This window comes from Protopterus annectens, chromosome 2.part0 (assembly GCF_019279795.1).
Source record: "Protopterus annectens isolate FY-2018-M chromosome 2.part0, PAN1.0, whole genome shotgun sequence".
NCBI classification, from domain to species: Eukaryota; Metazoa; Chordata; order Ceratodontiformes; family Protopteridae; genus Protopterus; species Protopterus annectens.
In genome coordinates this window covers 155,269,741-155,276,258 of record NC_056728.1, presented here as the reverse complement: position 1 = coordinate 155,276,258, position 6,518 = coordinate 155,269,741, and positions in this window count along the sequence as shown.

Here is a 6,518-nt window from a genome sequence, read left to right as displayed (position 1 = left end):
TCCTTCCCCTGGGTCAACCTCTCGGTCTATGCATTTCCCCCACTGCCTTTCATTACCAGAGTACTGCTCAAAATAAAGGAGGAAAAAACCAAGAACAATTCTGATTGCTCCAGACTGGCCTCATCAGCACTGGCACCCACTGCTGCACAGGCTGTCCCCACTGCCACCATGGCATCTCCCTCAGACCCCAACCCTCCAGACTCAGAGGGAAGGAGAATTCATGCATCCCCAATTGCAGACTCTCAGTTTGGCAGCTTGACTTATTCCCTGACCACTGATCAATCTGCCAATCTCAGTAAACAGGTTCTATATGTTATACATGATGCTAGACACCCTAGCACTAGAAAGTCTTATGCTGACAAATGGAAAAGGTTATACATCTGGATTCAGGCTAAGGGAGCTGATATGGCACAGCCCTCCCTTACCTCTCATCCTGGATTACCTAGCTGACCTGCTACACAGTGGTCTCTCCTTTTCATCTATTAAAATTCATGCCTGTGCTATCTCTGCTCATTTCAACACTAAGCACCCACTTTTCTCACACCCTCTGATCAAACAGTTCCTAAGAGGGGCTAGCAACTTGAGGCCACCCAGAAGAGCACCTACCCCAGCTTGGGACCTAAACTTTGTGTTGGAAAAGCTCACCTTGCCCCCCTTTAAACCAGCATCTTCAGCAGAGTTAAAGTTTCTCTCCTGGAAGACAGTCTTGCTTTTGGCCAACACTTCAGCCAGAAGAGTCTCCAAGCGACAAGCACTTATGGCTATAGAGCCCTTCATCATCTTCCATGCTGACAGGGTGTCCCTCAGGACTAACCCATCCTTCATGCCCAAAGTGGTGTCCAGTGTAGCTCTCAACCAATCCATCCATTTGTGCCAAGCATCTTTGGAATTCCCAAAGTTCATAAGGACAACCAGGATCCCCCCTTAGACCTATAGTGACATCGAAAGGATCTAAAACCCAACATTTGGCCATTTACGTGGATACAAAATTAAAACCATTCTACAAATCATACCCCCACATCCTAATTGATTCTTGGGATTTTTTCAGTAAAATGGGTCAGCTTGAGTTTGATCCTGATTATTCATTTCTTACCATTGATATGAAGAATTTGTTTTCAATTATTCCTCACACTACAGGGCTTGAATGGTTTGAACACATGCTAATTGAATTTAGTTTTCTTGATCACAACACGTTTAGAATACTATTGGAAAATATGGAACTGGTACTTAAGAATAATTTTCTTTATTTTCAAGGGGAATACTACTATCAGTTAGACCGAGTTGCTATGGGAGCCTCTTATGCTCCCATTTTTGCTAATATAGTTATGCTATATTGGGAACGACATTTTGTTTTTGATTCAATTTTTAGTTGTCATATAGCAAGGTATTTCCGTTTTTTGGATGATATATTTGTAGTATGGAAAGCACCCCATGATCTTATACCCAATTTTTTGGAACATTTAAATAGCAGCACTGAATTCTTGAGGTTCACCCACAAATTCAGTCAGTGTCAATTAGGTACATTATTTAGATGTGTGTATTATAAAGGATCCTTTTTTCTGAGTGCTATGTGTCTAAAGTATACAGGAAAAAATGTTACTCCATTTCATACCTACATTTTGACAGCAACCATCCCCCTTTACAGAAAAAGAATATAGTAAAAGGGGAAAATGGTTAGGGTAGCTAGGATGACTTCCCAACAGATAGATTTTCTCAATGAACTGGAATACGTGCACCAGCTTTTTTCAGAACGAGATTACCCTGGTAATATTATTAATCCTCTAAAAGAGGAATTATGATAGGTTGGGGTACTAAATATGTCCCTCTTTTAACAAAGCTTGTTATCTATGGTGGTATGGATGATACCACCACAAGTCAAAATCTTAGTGGTGATTTAGGGACACAAATTCCATCAAATGCTCAAAACAGCCATATGCCCTATTTAGTCCTTACCTACAACTCGGGCACTATTTGGATAAAAAAGACCATCAATAATGTGTGAAATGTTTAAAAGAATGCCCAACAAGTTGTATGTATTTAACAAAAAATTAATATGCAGTTTTAGAAGGAACAATAATCTCAAGGATATGTTGGAGAAATGTGGGCAAAAATCAGTGGTTAAGATGGATCGTACTAAAGGAATGTTTGGGTGTGGGAGGTGTTCCCAATGTGCCTTTATTGCTAATAAGGACAATTTGTTGCCCCCCACCATACCTTTTACACTAAGGGCTACTGGTTACTACACTTGTTTTAACAAAGGAGTTGTATATCTTGCCTACTGTACCATATGTTGGGCATATTATGTGGGTAAAATGGAATGACATTTGAGACAAAGGATATACGAACATATATGTGATATAAAACAGAAGAGAGAGAAACCAATGCATTACTTAGACATATATTACACTGTAGGAATGCTGAATTCAAATTTTGGGTGCTGGAGACAGTTTCAAAGGATGGTGGGGGGTGATTGGGAAAGTAAACTGGCATTTAGAGAGCTTATATGGCAGTTACGGTTGGATGTAACTACATGTCCTGAATTAAATGACCATATAACACTAATTCCAGCCCTGAAACTTGGAGCAAACAATTTAAAATAAATGATAAAGTATAGTGGACACACTAAAATTGGCCATGACTATGAGTTTAGTATGTAGTATTCAGTGTATGATACAAAACAATGTATGTACTTTTACGTAGTTTTATGCATGTTTTTAATTATGTACACACACAGATACATTTTCATATATATATTTTTATTGTATGTATATACATATTTTTTGTGTGCTTTTTGACATTTAGAATTTTGTTTTAAGACTTGAACATTTTGAAGGCTTTTGAATGTCTAATTGAAGCCTTATTTTCATTAGTTGTTTTTTATTCATGTTTGACCAATGGGAGGACCTTGATTGTTATTTAAACTACTATTAGAATTGGTATTATGATTCTGATGAAGTTTCCTGGAGGGAAATGAAAGCGCTCAATCCTGTTTTTTGTCAATAAACTAAGTGGAACTACATCGTGAGACTGCCTTTATTGGGTACCTGCTGCGGCTGGAAATTGGTTGGATTATCAATCCATTCATTTGCCCACCTTTTTCCCTAACACACAAAACAAGGGGGAAAGGATCCTGCACTCTCTAGATGTGCACAGACAGCTCAGATTCTATCTAGACAGGACTAAATCATTCAGAAGGACTGTTCAATTGCTGGTCAGCTTTGCTGCATGGATGGAGGGCAAAGCCATCTCCAAACAAACCATTTCTAAATGGATAGCACACTGCATCCAGTTCTATTACAAGCAACATGAGAAACCTCCCCCTAAGGGGGTCAGGACTCACTCTACCAGAGCAGCCTCCACCTCTGCAGCTTTCCTCAGGGGAGTCCCCACCAGGGACATCCTGAAGCCTGCCATATGGACATCTGTTCACACCTTCACCAAGCATTACCACCTGCCTATCTTCTCCAAATCCAGGGCAGGCTTTGCCACTGTAGTCTTGCAGGGCATCCAAGCCAGCCCCAAGTCTCCTTGACTGCCTTCACCCTTTTCCTCAGCTTTGAGAATCAACCCAGATATGATGACTGCAACAGTGAAATGTGAAGGACATAGTACAGTTGTGTACACTTACCGTAAATGTAGATGTTCAAGTGTATTCACTGTTGCAGTCCTGGTTTCCCTCCCTCCACCCCCCTCTTCTTTTCTCTCTCTCCTTACAAGGAACTTTTTGGTATTTACTTTCTACTGGTAGGGTTCTTCCACCATATCCTGGCTCCCACTTGGGAGATCCTGGCAGTTAGGGCAAGAAAAACTGATGCAATGTTGTCAGCTGCCTTACTTTATACTACTGACGATCTGACTTCAGTCCTGAAGCAACAGCAACCAACGCAGAAGTACTAAGCCTCTGGTATTCAGGCCGGCCGAGGGCTACCCTGGCAGGGATAACCCAAATGTGATGACTGCAACAGTGAATACACTTTGACATCTACATTCATGGTAAGTGTACACAACTGTACTTTCTAAAGTATCAAAATCCATGGAACAGATTGCAGAGTAAAAGAAACACAAGTAGTTGAGAGATGAAATATATTTTTCTTTAGCTCATGACACACTTCCCTGCTGCCACTCATTCATATTGGCAAGTGCCCTAACTCCCACCATCCTGATTCCTATGTACTGCTACTACTAACATAACTATGCCTCCCAGAACCCTGACCCTAACCCAAAAACTAACTCCTGGCCACTGCCTAAACCTAAAATCCCTGTCCTTGCCCCAACCCTAACTCTGATCTAATTCCCATATGCTCCCTAAACCTACAATCCCCCTTCCCTCCCCAACTCTAACTTTGAGCTAACTCTCAGTCACTCCCTAAACCTAAATCTGACCTTACTCCTAATGTCTCTCTAAAATCCCTGTCTTCACCCTAACCCTAAGTCTGAGCAAGCTACTGGTCACTCCCTAAACATAAAATTCTCCCTCCCTAAACCTTACTCTGAGCTAATTCCTGGTCACACCCTAACCCTAAGTCTGAGCTTACTCCTGGATGCTATTTAAACCTAAAATTCCCGTCCTCTCCCTAACCCTAACTCTGAGCTAACTTCTGTTCATTCCCTAAACCTAAAATCCCCCTCCCTAAACCTCAGTTTGAGCTAACTCCCAGATTCTCCTTAAACCTAAAATCCCCCTCCCTTCCCTAACCTCCTATCATTGCCTAAACCAAAACTCTCCCCCCACCCACTAAGTCTAAATCCCCCTCCTCACCATTTCCTTTGGGTTCATATTAGAAAAATGAAAACCCTAAACCGTGAACGCTCACATGAGCGAAAATGCCGGTGATCAAAGTTGCTATTGTGGGGGGCTGCACCCCCCACCCCTCCGCTAACTATACATTCTAACTCCCTTTCCCTTCTACACTTACCGGTTCTATGATGACCCCTTGATGTCATCCGACCATTGCAGTAGCTGTATTGCTGAACTCATGTTCATTTCTTTCCCCTGGCTGTGAGGTGCTGGATTTCAAGAGCTGGGGTTTGAGCAGTTGAGGGAGAATCTTTTTCTAGTAATGAGGTATTTACATGGTGACTACATTCTTAATAGTACTAGGGGATGTTTCTCTTCTCCTACTAACAACATAACAAAGAAATTAACCTCAAACTGTGTTTAAACATCAGTTGTTGGAGACGAGCCTTTATCATCTTCCAGTTTGACTTTTACTGAGTTATGTCAGTATTTTGCAAAATAAAAGATGAAAACTCAGACATGATGGTGAAATTATATATTTGGAAGTGGTGGAGAGGGGAGGGCATTGAATGGTGATGTGCATAAAGGATAAAAATATATGTCTAGTACACGAAAGATATGGGGAGAAAGGCACCAATGAAGTAATAGGTGATTTTTGAATGAAGGGTACAGCTGAAGGATAGCAGTTTAGTAACAAGAAAAAATGGTACTTGCGTATTATCGCAACCAGATTTTCGTGGTTGTGAAATACAGATCTGGTTGTGATAATTGGATAGCTGCATACACACGAGTGCAGGAAACAGCTGAAACGGTTATTGAAAGTTGTTAGTACTGGAAAAAAAAACTGCACATTACTTTAGCAGCACAAACAGTTTAACAAATCCTCTTCCTGTTTTTCTGTTTTGCGTTCCATACAGACGTCTCAGATCTGGAGTCCTGCTTTCTGAGGCTGTAAACGATTCAGAATGGTAGGTTGACATCAGTTTTATACACAGCTTTCCCGTCCCAGGAGGATTTCAGTGTTGTGCTTCTGAAAGTGATCAGAACGTGTGGAAAACTGTGTGGAAAACTGATGTTAACCTACCAATATGATTATTTTGCAACAGCAAAAAGCAGGCATGCAGACTTGAGGGTAATATTGGAAACCAGACTCGCTCGCAACGTTGTTGCGAAAAAACTATGCCAGTCAGCGTGTTCGTCCCCACAAATACAGGCAGAGCTTTCTTATTTTTCCTTAACTACAGCTAGACAACAGTATTCTGTTGTTCATTTCAGTCCTACAAAATGGAAGTGACCAAACTAGTTACAAGCCGCTGAATGCTTTACATATTAGATGAGGTAACAAGTCTGGTTGCGATAATATGTAAGTACCGAAAAAATAAGGGGAAAATAAATAGACTATGAGAAGGAGGAGGAGGAGTGGGGGAAAGGTGAGCGGTGGTGGCAAGAGAAAGTCAATTTATCAAGGAGTAAGTGGGAGGCCACAATATCCAGGATAAGAAGAGAAGTTTTGTAGTGGAAGATACTGTGTGTGTGTGTGTGTGTGTGTGTGTGTGTGTGTGTGTGTGTGTGTGTGTGTGTGTGTGTGTGTGTGTCTGTAGGAGAGATTAGGGAATCAAAGTGACCAATCAGAAATTTTGGAACACTCGGTGCTATATATAAAGATACAGTGACATTATTTGTTTATTTATTTATTTATTTATTGGCATTTGTTTACCAGGAAATTCCACTGGGCCAAGAAGAGCTCATTTTCAGTGGAGGCCCGGGAGAAAAGCCCACA